Below are 19,670 nucleotides of genomic sequence, written 5' to 3'. Positions count from 1 at the left end.
TCATTTAATTAGATTTATGATAATGAACAGGTAGTTTCATATTTCATTAGTTTTCTTCAATAAGAAATGCAATGAGTTTTAGCAATTGTCATCTATTACAAATATCACCAGGATACTAATTTGCCAGTATTTAGCGTGGTATTCTCTCATTAATATAGATATTCAAAAATCTAAATATTCAACATTGTAGTATTAAGAAAAGAAAATAAGAGTAAATTTCCTAATTCTAACACTACTTTATACCTCAAAATATTATTTTATTATGCTACCTAAGCTATTTAGCGTCGAAATTTAAATGTGCATTTCAAAAAGAAACTAAACAGAAAAAAATTTAAATTAAAATTAAAATGTGACTTTTAACATGCGTTAAAATAAAACTATCAAACGGTAAATACGATTAGCTTAGTCTTTAGTTTTAATTTTGTTCAAATAATTGTTAAAAAAAAGTTTCCATGAAAAAAAAAGACAGCCCTTGGGACCTAAGAATAATAAATGTATTTTTTTACTGACGGAAATTGCTTTACAACGAAGTATTTTCTTTTTCAGTTCTCTTATCCTGTTGTTCATAATTAAGAAAAGAAAGCAAATGTTTACGTTGCGTGGGTTGCAAAATACGCTTTACCTATTTTCTTAATTTGTTTAATATCTAGCTTTTATGAATTGAAAATACATTGGGCACCTTCCAAAAGGAGTTTAAATATTTGGTTGTTTATGAATTAAATAAAAATTATTGATTGAATTTGTACCAATAAAATATTTGCACTATTATTGATTAAATTTGTTCCAATAAAATATTTGCACTATTATTGATTAAATTTGTTGCAATAAAATATTTGCACTATGACAAATTATCGATACGTATTTAAAGAATAAATTTAATAAAAACAAAATCTGAAGTATTGATGGCTTAATATTCTTAAAATTTTATTCACTTTGACAACTAGTCATTCGTAATTCAGGAGAATATACCGGCATTTAAAACGTATAAAGGTATTTACAGCTTTTTAATTCCGATGCTAATCAAATATTTAGAAAATTTTTCTATAAGAAATTTTTGAGCTTTTTGAACCGAATATGATCAGAGTTTATTGAAAATATCATACGGAACCAAGCTGAACCGAATTATCATACGCAGAGAAAAAAATCTGGTAATATTACAGTACCGTAGGGTAATGATTTTTGGAGGAAAAAAATATTATATAATTCTGATAAATAGACTCAAATAAACGGTATTTGGACCATTCATTTGGTAATTTTTCCGTTCATATGGTTTGATATTGAGATTTTGGTTTCCGATATTACAGTTCTTATAATCAAATATTTAGTAATAAATACAAAACTGAAAACTAAATTTAGTATAATAAATGGCTCCTATGCCACGCTCTAAAGTGTCGTAATAAAATTACCAAGTTGTATCACATATTATAAAAACATATATTGTAATTAAGTTTACCAAAATCATGTCTAAAGCGTATCGGAAAAAATTACTGAGCTTTTTGATATTTCCTTAAAGTCATAACCATGATAAATTTTATCATATTCTGGTAGTTTTGACCATGATTTTTTCCTCGGTGCACAAATTAATCCTTTCTAAACTTGATTGCAACGAAATTTAAACAAAATTACATTTTTGTGTCTAATTTCATTGGTTAAAATTCATATTCACAAAGTTATTCATATTTCAGGTTATTCCCTTTTCAGTTATATAAAATTTGATCATTAAACAAAAAGCTAATAAGTTGTTCCACTTTTTATTTCAACAACTGCATAGCAGTAAACCTCGAAATTTTTACAGTGTAAATAAATATTTTTTAAACATTTTTTTAATAATTTAATTCATTGCTTAATAGATATATGCTAAGTATATGCTAAAGCATCAACTGTCTCATATATTTAGAAATTCTATCCCCCCCCCAAAAAAAAATTAGTTTCTTTATTGCTTGTCAAAAACAAATACTTCTAATAATATTTATAAACAAAAAAAGTTCAACACTACTGGTACAATTTAATGGCATCTATGAATTTAATAAAATTCTTTTTATCTTTTTAAAAAAATACATATGTTTCCAAAGCAAATGCTCCGTATAATTAGAACATCCTTTTCAAAAGAAAACATAGACTTCAAATGCACTTTCTAATATCAAAAATAAAACCTCATCATACAAGAACAATTAATTTTTTATTCATGTTTAACAAGTTTTATATTTGTAATTCAGAAAGTCACAAAGCGCCATTTTGCAGATGTCAACAGGGACCATTTATCAAACTACAACATCTCCTTCATTCCAAGCGAAACGAAGCGTTCCGGAACCACGGATTTCATTTTTTTTTCTTTTTAGTCGGTGTCCAACATAAAAACAATAATGCACAAGGTAAAAAACCCTTTCACTAGTTTAATAAACTGCTTGTCTTCCAATCGTTTGCTTTTTTAATGCAAGGAGAAAGTACTATGCGTGCTTAAAGCTCTATTTTTTCGCCTTTGTTTTAACTAAAAGGAGTTGAGTCATGGAGAATTGCGTGTCCAATAGAAATCATTTCGGCTATCATTAGAGTTTAAAGCACTTTTAGAGAAAGTGTAAGTTCTTTTTGGATAAAATTAGAAAAATCATGCAAAAAAAACACGCCAAAGTTATGTTTCAGTTAATTTGGCAACGAAAAAGCCACATTTGAAATTTATGAATTCTAATGTTCTGGGAAAGCAATAATGTAGTTTTTAGTGTATTAGAGGATCGAAGTAATTATTTTGGCGCAATTACAGAGCTGACAAAAGCGCCATATGGTTCGGAAAACACAATATTTGTGTCATAAGATTTTGATCTTAAATATTGAAGAAACTTGTAGTAATAAATGAATTTATACTTAGTAATTTATAAATCAATCGCTTAAAAATGTGTTTTTACTTACATTACTGCTAAATTATTGGTTAAAAGTGTGTTATTTAGTTCTTTATAATAAAAGATTCTTATAATAAGAGTTCTTTATAATAAGAGCCTTAAAGGAAAAACAAGTTTATTGCATTTTAAATGTACTCCATTTTTTATATTTAAAAACAAATTACCGCATGTAAGTTGAGATCAATATTTTATTTAAATGAATATTTAATAAAATGATTTTTAAAAGTATTTTGTAGAAACTTCTTTTTGGTTGTTTTTTTTTTCCATGCCCAATCAAATTTGATTTTCAAATAGCCATACGTTAATCCAAAATCGGATAATAGAATCCTTACAATCCAAATTCTTCATAATTTTGCTTTTTGTAATAAGTATTAAGTGTTTACTTCAAAAAAATCCTAATCTTCATGATATTTGCAATTTTAAACATTTAATTCTCATTTAAAAAAATGTGTGCACAAAATAAATAATAGTTTTACTTATTAATATAATGAGAACTGGCGAGGAATTGAAGTAAAAATAAATGCATAGAAGTGAAAATGACATTAAATCAGTGGCTTTTTTAAAGGTCGCAATTTTTTGTATTTATTTTTTTCAATGGCAGTCTAATGCACTTTGAAGAAAAAATGAAAAACTTAGCTGGCGTAATCTTAGAAATTCTCGTTTTTTTTTCCTCCTAATAAATTTTTTATCATTCAGCACTTAGCAGTTTCAGGAAAATTAAACTAATATTACATATTTATTTTATGCCAGAGATCACATGAACTCTCTGTAAAGACTACTCCTCATTCTTCACTCTAGATATTTTTCTTTTTACTTTAATTTTATCTTTGTGTTCTTTTTGTGTTAATATGCGTTTGTCATGCGTTTTCTTTGTTTGTTAATGTAATTGTTTTCCTTTTTACTCCTTGTTTATGTCCACTTAAAGCTGAACATTGTATATGGATTAATATTTCCAATAAAGTCATATGTAACAGCAACATATTTATTTTATATTCTTTAATTCTTTTTATCTTTCAGCAATTTAGGCAAAAAGCAATTTAGCAATTTAGGCAATTTTCATAATATTTCAAATCAGCTTTCGCTTATTCAAACAAAAATATAAATAGATTTTTTAAAAGTTTAGAACAGCACAAATGTACCGGTAAACGATATCTTTCATATACCTGTTTCAATATACGTTTTCAAAATAAATTCACCATATAATTAGTATTTTTATTGCTTTCAACTATTTTTAAAAAAATACAAAGTGTTTCTATATGTCAGTAAGTGATTTTTCATTTAGTCAAATGCAACGAAAGCCTTATAGCACCATATTTTTTAAAGGTATTGCTTTGCGGTATAATTCTCAATCATCAAAAAAATTAAAAAAAAACAACAAATAATAAGAGAAAATAGAATTCATCAATAAAATGGAACAAAAATCCTAAAATCTAGAATGGGTCTGGAAAAAAGCTATAAACGAGTTAAATATTCACTTTCTAAACTTTTTTAGACACTTTGCTGTCTAGACATTAGACATAATTTTTACTGTTTCGTTGAAGTTTCTCCTGAGAATAAAGAAGCCTGATGCAAACAATTTTCATTATTAAGTTTCTACTGTTTTTATCATCTTTTCGAAATTGGAACAAAATAATTAGTTCCATAACATTAAAATTTGATAAGCCATAAATAAGTGCACATTCTACGATATTTGCATGTATTAGAAATTCCTAAGCGACTTCGTCATTTCATAAATTATCATTTAAGAAAATTTAGCGAGAAAGGAAAGTACCTTGAAAAAACATGTGTTACAAAACTACTTGCTGCTTAAATAGCTTATGTTTCAATATTCCATAAAATGGACATAAAAAATACTAATAGGCTGCTGAATCAAGAAATGGAGGATAAAATCGGGTTCTCTTATCAATATAATAATCAACTATTTGAACCAAATTAAAAAGAGATACACTGTAAAAATTAACGACCGGTTTGTGTAGTGGTCAGAGCTGACCTCGCCTCAGAAAGGTCCTGGGTTCGAATCCCGCACAAGGTATGAATGTTCTTTACTATCCGTCCTTACTATAGGCCCACTTATTATGGCGCCCCAGAAAGAGTGGCCAATGAATCAGCCGTACTGATACCTAAATGACAAGCATCAATCGGGTGTGCATTGGAGAAAAAACAGTGTTAAAAACAGATCAAAATACTGTAAAAGTACCGGTACTCCAGGTGTATCATCCGATAAATCCATTTTAGCTCAAAATCCATCGTTACCGTAAAGTATTTTACCATAATTCTTACGATATTTATTTAATTGGAGTGATTCAGTGATTTTACGATAATTATTACTATAAAAATCACGGTTTATCAGATTTTTTGTTTCTCAACTTGTTTTGGTAAAAATAGATTCTACTTTAAAACGTAACAGTATCCTGAGTGCCGGTATTTTCTTTATCATAATTTGACCTGGAGTGTTTTGCAGTGTATAACTGTATTCTCTAATCGGTACCGGATAATCTATTAATGTTAGAAATGGAGGATACAATTGTGCTTTCATATCGATATCAAATTATCATCTATTAGTACCTAATAATAGAGAATACAATTTTGTTCTCCAATTAGTACCAAATAATTATCCCTCAATAACAATAATAGAAAATAGAATTAAGTTCTCTAATTGGTACTAAATAATCCTCTGTTAGTACCAGCAATAGAGGAGACAATAACTTAACTTATTGGTTCCAAATAATCATTTATTTGTATCTAATAATAGAAGATACAATTATGCTTTCTTATTGGTGCAAAATATTCATCAATTTGTACAAATAATAAAAGGTGCAGAAGTGTTCTGCATTATTTGGTTTATAAATCACAATTGTAGCCCCAGACTTTATCTTTCTCAGAACCTGGCAAAATCGTTCTGGTTTACGGTTCACGACTCTCTCCATGGAAATGACACTTCCAACAAGATTTGTGAAATATTTTTTGGTCATGAATTCAAACATTTCTTTATTTTTCATTCAGAAATTCTGTGGTTGTTTTCATAGCCTAGATGTAAATATTTTCATCTGCAAGATAAAATTAAAACAAAAATCATTGACCCGATCCAAGGGGCGTCCAAACAAAACAAGTGGGATAAAAAAAAATTATTCTGTTAGTGATTACTTATGGGTGTAGAACTTTTTCCACACTCCTAATATTTGTAAAGTAGTAATAAACTGAAAACGTAACCTCAATACAAAGCAACATGCCCAAAAATCAAATAAGTGAAAACATTAATGTTTCCTTTTTCGTGCATGTAAATTCTGTTACTACATTTAGAGGTTATTTCACTTATCTTTAACCTGTTATTTTACTTTGTTGAAACGTTGTATGTTTTTATTTAGCGACCATCAACGATTTTTACAGTTTATTCACACCATATTTTTTACAATATATTCATAACTATACAAATTGGTCTCATACATTCATTTTATTCATAAAAAATTGCTTTTATGCACTTTAATTAGGAATTTATTTTTCTGAAAAAAACCATAATTTAGTCTTATTTAAAAATTGAGAAATATATTTCATCACTCTTTATCCCTTTAATATAATTTTAATGAATACTTGGAAAAATATAAGTATTTGAGAAAGATATATGTATCTCAGAAAGATGTCCGTATATATATATATATATATATATATATATATATATATATATATATATATATATATATATATATGAAAAAAGTAGGGAGGAAAATACCAAAATATGGTAAAATTTACCATGTTTCTGGTTCTATGAGAACATCAAAAAACTCGGTAATTTTTACTAAAAGCTCCACTTTGGCAATGATTTTGATAAAATTAACAATAAAATATGGTTTATAATATGTAATAAAATTTTGCCAATGTGGTAAAATTTGGTAATTTTATCATGATACCTTAAAGCATTGCTTAAAAGCCGGTTAAATTTACTTCCCATTAAATGTGTGGTAGCAAGAACTATAATTCTGAAAACCAGAATTTCCGGTAAACCTTTACCATAAGGACGAAATAATTACCAAAGAAAGGGTTAAATACCATATATTTTGGTTTTCAATACCACAATTATGGTTCCTTTCATCAGAAATGGCACTACCATACGATACGGTAATATTACCAGAATTTTTTTCTCCGTGTAAGACACAGGCCATCCAAAATGCCAAAACCAAATTTATTTTTTATATTTTAACCATTTCCAATATCTTACAAAGCACTTACATATTTTTAAAAAATTTCCTTTTATAATAAATCTATAAGTTATCTTTGATTTTTTTTAAATTTACGGTACACATTAATTATTTTGTGTTGAGAAAAAGAATTGTCCGATCTGTTACTAAAGATAATAATTTTAATAACTACTCAGTACTATTTAATATTGCTTTCATGATTTAGTACGTGGGAATAATCATTTTAAAAAACAATTTTCAGCTGAAAGATTACTTTAAAGATTGTTGGATTTTTGAAAGGTGAGTATTTTTGTTATATTATTCGCTGTGTTACGAACCTTTTGCAGTTAATTAGAGAAGATTTTTCAACTGCTTGTCACATATAACGTAAGTCTTTGAGCCAAATTTTAGCCAAGATGTCTTAAGCCTAAAGAGTTCAAGCGTAATAGTAAAAAAAAACTTTCAATTATATGAAAACATCTGATCTGTTGTTTGTTAATCTATTTTTAACTTTAATAATGACTTATAAGATGCTCACAAGCCTAAAATTTAATTCAGACTTAATTCTGACATGACATGTGAAAGACATGCACAGTGCGGAAGGAAACCCTGAATGACTTTGATTTAATGATTAGAACTTCATGTACTACGACTCAGTTAATGTACTACGACTAAGACGATATTTTTAGTTACGAAATCGGACAAACAGCTCCCGAGAAATTAAATTTTTAAAAATTCATAAATTCTTATTCGATTTCTCAGAAACTATTCAACCAATTTCATTCAAGTTCATATTTTGTCTCATAAAATTACTTTCTTTAAAAAGATGTAAAAAATTTTATACCTTTCAGAAAATTTTTGACGAGTATTAAATAAAATAATAAAAAATAGGTAATAAAAATAATTGTTAATAATTATTTTTCGCATGGAATTTTCTTTAGGTAAACAAATTTTATAATTGTGTGCAAAAACTTTTTCAATTCTCTTAAAAAATTATCGAGATACATCGAAATACTGAAAAAGCAAACTTAACATTAAGGGGTTCAAACTTTGGACCAATCTTCTGACCAAACTATTAAAATCATTTTTCCTAGATTATGGTTCCCTCCAATATTTTAAGGGTCAGAAATCCAAATCCGTCGAAAAATATATGTTTATTTAAAGAAGTTCTGACTTCGTAATTTAAAATATCGTCTGTGCTAATTAATTTGCATATTGTGGTCTTCCCCTCGAACTATTAATATTGAGTTTTACTAAATGAAGATCCGATCATTGGACCAGACGTTATTCGAGTGTTTCGTCTTTCTTTTTTTTGCTCTGTACAATATTTATTGTTAATCACCATAAATGATAAATTTTAATTTTATTTTTAAAATGATTTCAGTTTCGAAAATACCTTAAGTGTGAAAATCACCCGTATGACTCTTTTGTTTCATCACAAAAATTTAATCTATTAATTTCACATATTTTGTTGTTTCTCAATATCAATGGATGTAACGTTTTCGATATCTCTGTTTAATAGGCAATGTCTTAAACGTTTTGGTGATAAATGGCCATCAAGAACGCCAGACTTTTCGCCATTTGAATTATTTAGGGTCGCGTTCAAGACACTTTTTACGAACTATCTATAATAAAACTACCGTAGAAAATTTTAAAATGCATTTTTGCTGCATTATGAACCATTGACATAGGAAAATTACAAAATGTGTGAAACGTACTTTTAAAACAAAAGTCACGCATTGAACATTTGTGTTAATCCTGTATTTTATGACATTAAGAGAATTGTTGAACATGACAACATCTTTTTAAATCAAATCATAATTTCTAACATTTAAAAAAATATTTCATATTCCTCTTATGTCACGTTTATATGTTTTGTTCATAATTTAATACATTTTTATATTCTTTATAGCTTACTATTATTTGTAAAGTTTACGAAATCTTTATTCAAAATAAAATGATTTTTTAAAGACAATTCATTGTTGAAGAATAAAATACACCTTTAAACAATTATTGTTTTCTTCAATATTTTCAAATTTTCAAAAACTCCTATTTCAGTTCTTAAAGTCACGTTTTTAGAGTTACATTCATGGCCATTTAGTCTTCGCAACTAGTTTAAAATATTCATTGAATATACTTACTACAAAAGTTTTTAAAAAAAATCACTATTTCAAAAAATCCTTTCCTTTGTTATAGTCATATGGCATCACGACTATAATAAATATAAGTATCTAAATACATTTTAATAACAATTGATGTATGCATCTTTTGGTAACTTATTTAGCTTTACAGGACATCAAAGCGAAAGTGTGTAAAGAAATACTAAACATTTTACTCAATCTTTCCTCATACAAATATATTAAAATCATCGAACCAAGGTAAGTAAGGTTAAACGAGGTCTATGTTAACAATTTATTTCACAAAGAATAAAGTATAAAAGAAATGCTAATGAGCATCGAAGAATAGCTTTTTCATTTTTTTTTTCAAAAGTATCTTTCTCATGGTTGAGGAAAGATTTTAAGCTTACCCACCCATAATTTAATTAATGGTTGAAGATGCCATCTTGATTAAATGCAGTAGTCAAAGAGGTCATTGATGATTTTGAAATACAAGATGAGCTATATTGCATCGCCAATTTTGTTTCCTAGTCGCCAAAATATCATTTCTTTTACAAGATTAGATTAATGTTTAGAAACATGTCGTAACGGTAAATGTTATTCTTCGTAGTTTTATTTCAGTTCTTTCAATTTGGCTACTGTGTTTTGTTAAAAGAAAGAGTAATAATGTTTTACGAAATATTACGGAGTTTGACATACAAAAACTATTATTTAGCGGCTCACAGGGAAAGCAGAACAAATCGGTGAAGTTTTATAAAAAAAAAAAGTTCCGAATTCAAGAAGCGTTTCGTTAATTTCCTTTTCATCTTTGTAGTAGTATTTAAGTTTAACCATTGTAAGAAATCATTTTAGAACAATGAATTACATTGTTTTAAGGTAATAAATTAAATCATTTTTAAATTAGAAAACGAACAATATGGTTGGAAGCATGATGTAAAAATTTCAGTTAAGGGAGCAATTTTAATTATTTTTAGTTCATAGTACTTCCTCATATGATACTGCACGAATTCAATCAGAATATATTTTTTAAATTCTGCTTTAACAATTAAAAAAAACAATAAGAAATTATTAACGTAGTAACGAAGCGATATTATAGAAAAACTGGTGTCTACATATGCTTATATTTATTAATGTAAGGAAAATATAGATATCATTTGATATTCATACAAGCATGAATTATAATATAAATATCAAAGCCTGTTTGCAATTATATTTTTAGTTTTTTACAGTTTTAAATGAAAACAATTCTATTTCAGAAGAATAAAAATATTTTTAAGAGGATCATATACTGATAGAATGTAATGTATAAAGGAAAGGAACATTTAGTTTATGATTATAAGATAGTTTTATTTACTTTCGAAACATATATTTTTCAGTATTTTAGCGAAATTAAAATTTTAGTTTTAAAAAGAATCATATGCCGAAAAAACACAAGTTATGAATAAACAATCACTCAGTTAATGCTCATAACATATTTTTACTTACTCTTAAAGCATATATTTTTCAATATTTTAGCAAAATTGAAAATTTTATTTTAAGGGGATCATATGCTGATAATGATGTATAAATGAATAAATATTTAGTTCATGTTCATAACATACTTTTATTTACTCTTGAATATATTTATTTTGCGAGAATATATTAATTTGAAAAAAAATCATGTGCTGATAAAACATAAAATACAAATAAACAAATATTTAGTTCATACTCATAACATATATTTATTTACTCTTGAAACATATTTTTTTTAGTATTTCAGGAAAATTAAAATTTTGTTTTAAGATAATCATAATATGCTGATAATGTATAAATTCTCAAACATTTAGTTCATTCTCGTGACATAGTTTTATTTACTCCTAAAGCATGATATAACTAGGTTTAACTAATAAATACTTTTTTTTAAGTTCATACTATAAACTATAACGAACTTTTATTCTTATTGCAAACAACCGATGGCGAAATAAAATAACTTTGTTATAATAATAATTTATAGCTATTTTCTATACTTGCATGGTATTATAATAGTATTTTAGCTGCATAAACTGCAAAATGGATCTTCCCAGTGAAGACCCATATACATAAACTCACGTGCTAAAAGTAATAAACGAACGCAAAACTGACAAAATAATTATTATTTTGTGACCAAAATGATCCGTTATCTCGGTGTGAGAAGGAAATGTGTCTCAAGGATACACAACGCGTTATGTCATTAAAAGAACTCAAAAAATTGAAAACGTATTTTTCTTTTCAATTTCACTTTTCATATCATAGAATCATAACTATAATCTTTTTTCCCCCAAATCCGACAAAATGCGTTTTTTTCGTTGCTACGCACAAAGCATTTGAATAAGCAAGGGCAGCTTTTCTGAAAAAAAGAATTCTTCTTTATTGAAACACATAAATACGAGAAAAGGACAATTCCAGTTACGATTGTTTGTCTGAATGACCTCCGTTTATTGGCTATATTGACGCAGTCGAATTTAATGAGCTAAAAGCTAGAATAAAAGTGTTGTGTGTTATGTATGCTCATAGTTAATATTGTATTTATTTAAAAGTCATAGTTCTTATTAGTGTGTACGTAAGGTGCTTTAAAAGGTTATTGTTCTGATATTTATATAACAGTTATATTTTGCAATGTGGGAATAATCCTTGGTGAGAAAAGATAAAATCATAATATTTAATTGCACTGAAAATTGTATTCATAATTTACGGTGTTTCGATTCGTTACCGGCATTATATAACTGTAAAAACATGATGTTTTTATGTTTTCCACAGTTCTGTCTATTTCTTGAGAATTTTAATGTAGGGCTAGTGACAGATAGTTTTAGATAACTGAGCCCAAAAACTTTCCAATTGTTAATAACCAAAATATAATATGTTATTTTTCAAGGTGGCCGAACGGTTAGCGTGCCTGACTGAGAAGTCAATGGTTACGGGTTCGAATCCCCCTCGGGGCATGGATGTTTCTCTCTGTATAATGTTCTCTGTGGTGTGATGTGTGAATGGGGCCCACCCTATGAGCGGGCATCTGTGGTAGCATGGCGTGGGTAATGCTGCTCGCCTCCGTGTCTTTGGTTCTCATGTGCCCACCGGGTAACGTTAAATGAGCAACACCACCACCGACATCTTCCAAGGCGAAGAACGAGAAGTTCAGTGCCTGCCATTTAAAAAAAAATGAAAAATTATTTAAATTAAAAAATTATTTAAATTTGATTTTACTCATTGGGAAAATGAGCGTTGCTCTAGGTTTTTCATGCACTCACACTTTTTGACTAGATCAACTTCACAGTTGTAAGAGTCATAAAAAATCAGGTTAGCATAAGCATTAATAAAAAAGCAGCACAAGATCAAATAGGAAAAAAGAAGACGATAATTTTGGAATTTCTCGGAGTTGATTGTTCTCCAGACTGAGTTTCTTCTTTTTATTTTTATCAGCTGCATTCTTAATATTTTCGCATGATATTAAAGTATTTTCCAGTTCTTCCTATGTTTTAATTCATCATAATTACTGCCTTAACGTCAATTTTAATGTAAATATTAATACTGAAGAAAAAAAAATAATGATAGTCTTAAGAAACGCATATTGTCTGGAATGGAAAAACAATCCAGCCCATTAAACGATAAAAGGACCAACATCAATTGATGCAGATTTTGCAAATCATGACTTAAAATGTTATAGCGTTTATTTAAATTTATCTAGAGAAGAAAAAAAGTTACCAATATAACGGTCAGTATGGGTAACACGTCTTTCGGGAATGAGATACACCGAATGAAATCATTCTAAAGAGAAATTAGGATATGTAAACGTTCTTTCGTTATGTGGTTATAGTTTCATCAGTAATTCCTTTCTTGAAGTACCATTTTTTTTAATAATGATTTTAGTTTTTGATTTCTTTCTGTACTTTAGTTATGACAATATTCCATTTGGTAAAAAAAATTAATACAAGTATTTTGAACTTAAAGATATTATTCAGCTCTAATGACAATGAATAGGCAAAATAATTATAATATAAGTATAAATATAAAAGTTATAATATAAGTATAAAAATTGAAGCAAAAAAAAATTAATTCAGTGAAGAAGATAACATCACTTCTGTTATCTCAACTTTACTACAGCACAGATATGCTGTACTATAAAATGAATAGTTTTGCTATAAAATTTATTATAAAATTAATAGTTAGTTAAAGATTAATTAGCACTTTTTATTTTATAACTAATAATTTTTAATTATCTTTCTACAACAACATAAATAATTCACACCAATAAATTAATCTTTCCACTATGACTTGAACAATTTGAAAAATAAAACTAATCGCTTCTATAAAATTATATTATTCTCAAATGTTTGAATAAAATTTTATACAAGTAATTTGCAGTTATAAATTAGTATTTCCTCTATAACGCGAGTAATTTACAATATGAAATAAATTACTCCTATAGGTTTATAATATTTAAGAGTTACCAGGTTTATTCTCAAATGTTTGCATTAAAATTTATGGATTGATAATTGAGAAAACTAAAACGTGATTACGTCCGGTATTTTCTCTTACATATACTTAAACTAAAATCACCGGAACTTGTCTAATTTATTTAACTAAATGTTAAATACGTTATATGCTATTTTTACTTATGTCTATTGCTGTTCCAGAAACCGGTTATTTATTTATTTTTCCTTTTAATCAAGTTTTTTTTAATTGTTATTTATTTATTTACTTACTTTTCATTTATTTTTTTCTATATGTATTTAATCTAAAATCGCCGGATATAGTCTAATGTATTGATCTAGATGTTAAATACGTTTTATATGATTTTTATATATCTGTAGCCGTTCCGAAAATCGATTTTTTTTTTATTATTTTTCCTTTATTTAAATTATTTTTTTCTTAATATTATTTCTGTTTCTGGTATGTTTTTATTTTATATACTCAACTAAAATCGCCGCACATAGTCTAATGTATTGAAATAGATGTTAAATGCGTTTTATGTAGTTTTTACTTATGCCTATGGCTTTTGTTTTTTATTTTTCCTTTTAATCAAATTCTTTCTTTTTATTATTATTATTTATTTATTTTTTATTTAATTTTTAATTTTTTTATATATATTAAAACTAAAATCCCCTGACATAGTCTAATGTATTGATTTGGACGTTAAATACATTTTATGTGATTTTTACTTATATCTATGTCCTTTCCGAAAACCGATTTCTTTTTATTCAAGTTATTTATTTCTTATTATTATTTTTGTTTTGGTGTCTTTTTCTTATGTATACTTAAAATAAAATAGTCGGAGGTAAATATATTGAACTAGATATTAAATACGTTCTATCCGTTTTTATACATTAGCTTTTCCTAAAACCGGTTTTTCTTATTTCTTCCTTTTATTCAAATTTGCGATACAATCCAATCTGATGCTTTTACGATGTGTATTTTAAATTATGACAAATTTACAGTTATTTTTATATATGCTTATTTTTGAACAGCAAAATTTATTTGATTTTATTGTTTACGAAATTAAGAACATGTTTCGAATAAATTTAACATGTTCCAATAGTGCTTTTAGAATGTCTTTTTAAAGAAAATAAATACCATTATTTCACCATCAGATTCTTCACCATTAACATGAAATGAATATTTATTTGCTTACATGTCTTGCCGAGAAGTATCCAATTTATGTTGTCAAACTAAAGCAAAGATTAATCACAACATATTGCTGCTCTGAGATTCTCACGATCTGCTAACAGTTTCTATACCTGCGTGATAAATGAATATAAATAGCAAATTAAAATATATATTAGAAAAAACATTTCATTCTAATATGTAGTGAATCATAATATTACTATTGCATATTGGACTGGATTGACGAATAATTGCTATAGGATAAAAATAAAAAAAGAATACCTTCGACAGTAATTTTTGTTATTTTATTGCTATGTTTTTATTAGCACCAAACTAATGGAAAACAAACTATTTGAACCATATTTCCCAGATTGCTGCTACCTTCTATACTTTGAGGGTCAGAAATTCAAATCCGTAAAAAAAAGGGGATGTTTAATCAAATAAAGTACGTTTTTGTGTCTGATTTCGTAACTTAAAATATCGTCTCCACTTATTTTTTAACATATTTGAGGTCAACCTCTCAAGCCATTACGAATCAGTTTTTGAACGTGAAGTCAAAGATCCTTAGATCAAAAGTTATTCGAAGTGGTCGGGGTTTTTTTTCTTCTTTTTTTTTTTTTTTTTTTTTTTTTGTTCATTGTACAACACATAAATTTAAAAAACACCCGTTGATTTTAGATAATTTGTAAATGTATGAAAGGAATGTTTCAAAAGCATAATTAGAAAATGTCAGTGCGTGGTGTCAAAAAGAAGTTAATTTGTCAGCATTATCCCTAAATACAACGAGAACTATCCACGGAAGTTTACTTGTGCTCTCATTACGTAGCTAACGAAGAATAATTAGTAAAATCAAGCAATAAACTTTCATAAACTCGTATTTTATTAAATAGAGCTGTAAGGACTCAGAAGTTATAAATATTCTAAAGAATCAATGTTTAATGGTTTGAACTGGCTTAATGGAAAATTTGTCTTTCACACACTTCGTCTGAATGCTTTGGAATATAATATTCTAAAGATACCTGCTTCAAAATGAAAGTGTACTAAATTTTATTGCAATCGAATGAACAATACAGGAACGGATACGAGACAGACAAAATAACATTTTATTTTATATACATAGAAAATAACTGACGGCAAAACATGTATATTTGTTTATTTAAAACGAATTAGTTTAAGATTAAATTTGTGTATTATATTACAAAATCTTCTGATAAGGAGTCATATTTCTTAAGATGCATAGATGTATGTCTAAATAAAATTTAAATCATGTTAAAAACAATTTACTAAATTTATATATATTTCGATTGGAAATGTAAGAGAAGTATATAAAAATAATATGATACTAAGAAATAAATGACAACGTGTCATTTCTTTTTGTAAGTTGAAAACTTAAGTTGACCTCTAAAGTAATGCACCATAAGTTCTCAACTTATACAGGTTTCACTGTGATGAGAATTAGTAAAAAAAGCAAGTGAATTGCGAGAAATTTATTTGCTAAAAAAAATAACCTGATTTAATTATTTAGAGGAACATCGATTTTCTATTATTATACAATACCCTAAACTATGCCTTGTCAAAATTACAGTATTGTGGTGTAAAAATGGAAAAGCAAATTCGATTATTCAGTATAAAATATCTCAACTTTTTTGTAATTTTAAGTACTATCTTATTTGCGGTAAGTACTATATTATTTAAATACTATAATATTTAAGTACTATATTATTTAAGTACTATCTTTAATTGCTAAAGAAATTAAAGAATTGTAATTTAGAATTTTAAAATATAAGTTCAAAAAAACGTTTTTTTTTTTTGGTGAAAAATGATAAATAATTATATTTATAAAAATAATGAATCCTAAAATTATCAAAATTAATTCATTAAAAATATAAGTAAGATTAATGTTATTTTAATTAATTAAAATTTAATGTCTTTTCAATTACAATGCCTGTTGTTAATCAGATATTACAAATTGTTTTGTAAAGAAATAAAAAAAAATACTTAAGTCGAAATTGTTTCATGGAAAAATAGAAATTTAATTTTAATGAAACTAATCATTTTCAATTCAATTTTCAATTTTAACAATTCAATTTTCAATTGTTTGTTACGGAACTATAAGAAAGTATTTAAAAAAATTTTCACGTTTCGTGTCTTTATCATATTTTATGTTTTACCGAAAATTACAAACTTTTCAATTTCAAATAGAATCGTCTCTGTTTTCCAAAAAAGAAAAAAACAATATTTATAAATAATAATGTACAAAAATAATTATGTATCATAGAACTATTAAAATTAGTTCATTAAAAATGTAAGTAAAAATTTTAAAAACTTGATGCTATTTCAATCAATAAAATTTGAATGTTTTTCCATTTGCAATGCATGCTTTTAACCCAATATAACAAATTGTTTTGTAATGAAATAAAAAAAGAATCTCTTACCTCTAATTCATTTAAAGAAAAATAATCATTTCTAAAGCATAAGCAAAATCAAAATTCGAATTTCTAAACTTTTCAACTTAAAATAGAATCATCTCGGTTTTGTTTTAAAAAGAAAAAGTGACTTTTCATAAATAAAAATGTGCAAAAAATTGAAGTATCATAAGACTATTGAAAGTAATTCATTAAAACTAGAAGTTAAACATTGAAAAAATTTATTTTATTTTAATTTTTAAAACTGTATGCTTTTATATTTATAATGAATTTTTTTAACCAAATATTACAATTGTTTTGCAGCAATATAAAATAGAAAATCTTTAGTCGATTTTATTTACGGGGGTGAAAATTTAATTTCAATGAAACTAATCATTTTCAAAGCAAGAGCAAAATTGAAATAAAGTAACAAGGGATCACAACGAAGATATAAAAAGTATTAACATATATTTTCTCATAAAGGTGGCAACACCCGTATCTTTTGGAATGCTGACCTTAAATCTAAATATTGCGTGCTGTAAAAAAGAAAAGCTAGAATCCAAATATAGCCAGGAAATCCTTAGAGAACAAACGACAACTATGATGACGTCATGTTTATGGAAATTAGAAAAACAGACAATCAAAAATAACGGTATTTTTCTATTTTTGTGTATTAAAAATAAGGATGAAACACGCTTTTGATCGCTTTGACACCTTTGACAAAAAATAAACATTCATACATTTTATTTGGAATTTCGGAATTAATGCCCGTTTTTTTAAAAAAATTGTTCTTTTCCGGTAATAAAACAAGCAATGGAGCAATTTTATGAATAAAAGTGTGAAAAAGAAACAAAGGTCAAGTTAGTTATAGACTTACAGGGAAGTATTTAACTTCTTTTTCGTGTTGAAGAAAAGGTCACCAAAATTCAAAATCTTGAAAAAATACAAAGGAAATTTTGAATTGAAAAACTTTTGAATTTAAAATAGAATTTTATTAGTTTTTTCTGAAAAAGAAAAAGCGAATTTTTTGTAAAATTCCACATGATATTTGAAATATAAGTATTTTTGGTCTCGCTCAAACAATTAATGTGCTATAATTAAAGTGCTACAATAATAATACAACTGCAAACAGATAGTAAAATGCAGCTTTTTATACTTATACTATTTAAAAAATAATGTACACATTTAACTTTGGCAACATTGTAATTTAGAGTAAAAGTAAGCCGCGGAAAAAATAAAGCAGCCACTTTTTATGGAAAACTGTATCGAATGGTTTTTATAGCATCGATGTTTGTCCTATCGACTGTTATTGAGGTTGCCTTGCAAACTTTCAATATAGTCCAGTCGAATTGTTCAAAAAATTCTGAAATAATTATAAAGATTGGGGTAGTTTCAATTTTTTGATATGTTGTCTGGGTTGATATAGTGATGTAATTGGCAAGTTATCGATTCCTCCTACCATTGCGAGCACTGCCATCTAGAAAAAAAAAAAATTTATTTTTGAGACTTTTTCCTGTTCCTGTTTAGTGGATATTGAGCCACATTATGACCCCCCTCCATCTATAACAATGGGCGCGCCCAGGTTTTCATGGTTACTCGCCCGGGAACAATGTTTTCATGTGGCACATTAGGACCCATAATCCTCGAAGAACAATCCCTGACGTCCGTAAGCTACTTGAACATAGTTGCAGACCAGGTTCACCCATTCATGGCAACAGTTTTTCCTGCAAGGGATGGTGTTTAACAACAGGATAATGCGCCATGTCATAAGGGTCGAATCGTCATGGATTGGTTCGAGGAACGTTCCTGTCTTGTCCCCAAATTCACCTGACCTTAATCCAATCGAGCATTTGTGGTCCTACTTGGAAAACCAAATTCGTGCTGCCACACGCTACCCCCTCGCAATGTCAGGGAATTGCAGGACCAGTTGGTGAGCGCTTGGTACCAGATACCTCAGACTACCTATCAGCACCTTGTGGAATCAATGCCACTGCGGGTGCTAGCAGTTTTGAGGGCTAAAGGTGGTCCTACATGTTAATAGCAGGGTGGTCATAATGTAATGGCTCTTCGGTGTATATATACGTATATATACTTTTTGGAAACAACAATAACAGCTAAATATAGATAATTTAATTAGTGAAAAAAAGCAATTATCAAATCTCATGTAACAACAAAACTCTAGGAAAAATAAGAAAAATACTGGAAAAAACCTTTAAAAAATTTTAATTTTTTTTTAAAGCTGGCAATACATGCGGGGGTCGGAGTAGCTTACAATTTACAATTTTCATCCCTACACTATCCCAGAACACATATCAAAACAGTGAAACTACGCTAATTTTTGTGACCATTCATGATAATTTGAATAATACTTATGAGCTTTCTCTTACAGCTTAAGTTAACAAAACCAAAGATTTGAATACTGCATTCCTAATCAGTGAAATAAACACTTATGAATATTTTTCATAT

The sequence above is a fragment of the Parasteatoda tepidariorum genome, chromosome 6 (assembly GCF_982258835.1).
Source record: "Parasteatoda tepidariorum strain Cologne lab strain chromosome 6, Ptep-v5.0, whole genome shotgun sequence".
Taxonomy (NCBI): domain Eukaryota; kingdom Metazoa; phylum Arthropoda; class Arachnida; order Araneae; family Theridiidae; genus Parasteatoda; species Parasteatoda tepidariorum.
This window is presented reverse-complemented; position numbering follows the sequence as displayed.